Source organism: Sceloporus undulatus, unplaced genomic scaffold, assembly GCF_019175285.1.
Source record: "Sceloporus undulatus isolate JIND9_A2432 ecotype Alabama unplaced genomic scaffold, SceUnd_v1.1 scaffold_1941, whole genome shotgun sequence".
NCBI classification, from domain to species: domain Eukaryota; kingdom Metazoa; phylum Chordata; class Lepidosauria; order Squamata; family Phrynosomatidae; genus Sceloporus; species Sceloporus undulatus.
The window spans coordinates 2,473-3,092 of NW_024804861.1; the positions used below are offsets into that span (position 1 = coordinate 2,473).

General features: G+C 48.9%; 1 protein-coding gene across 2 annotated transcripts in view; it reads left to right on the top strand.

The window, feature by feature from the left end:
- Positions 1 to 620, top strand: part of LOC121917943 (phosphatidylserine decarboxylase proenzyme, mitochondrial-like) — a 4,292-nt gene that overhangs the window by 1,856 nt on the left and 1,816 nt on the right. The gene's annotated exons all lie outside the window — the stretch shown is intronic.

A 620-nucleotide genomic window follows, 5' to 3' on the forward strand; every position in this document is an offset into this window, starting at 1 on the left:
AGGAATACATAGGATCCTAGAGTCCGAAGGGACTACTAAGGGCCGTAGAGTCCAACCCTCCTTCTGACATGCAGGAATCCATAGGATCCTAGAGTCGAAAAGGACTACTAAGGGCCATAGAGTCCAGCCCTCCTTCTGCCATGCAGGAATACATAGGATCCTAGAGTCAGAAGGGACTAATAAGGGCCATAGAGTCCAGTCCTCCTTCTGCCATGCAGGAATACATAAGATCCCAGAGTCAGAAGGGACTACTAAGGGCCATAGAGTCCAACCCTCCTGCCATGAAAGAATACATAGGATCCCAGAGTCAGAAGGGACTACTAAGGGCCATATATTCCAACCCTCCTTCTGCCATGCAGGAATACATAGAATCCTAGAGTCAGAAGGGACTACTAAGGGCCATATAGTCCAACCCTCCTTCTGCCATGCAGGAATACATAAGATCCTAGAGTCAGAAGGGACTACTAAGGGCCATAGAGTCCAACCCTCCTTCTGCCATGAAGGAATACATAGGATCCTAGAGTCAGAAGGGACTACTAAGGGCCATAGAGTCCAACCCTCCTTCTGCCATGCAGGAATACATAGGATCCCAGAGTCAGAAGGGACTACTAAGGGCCATA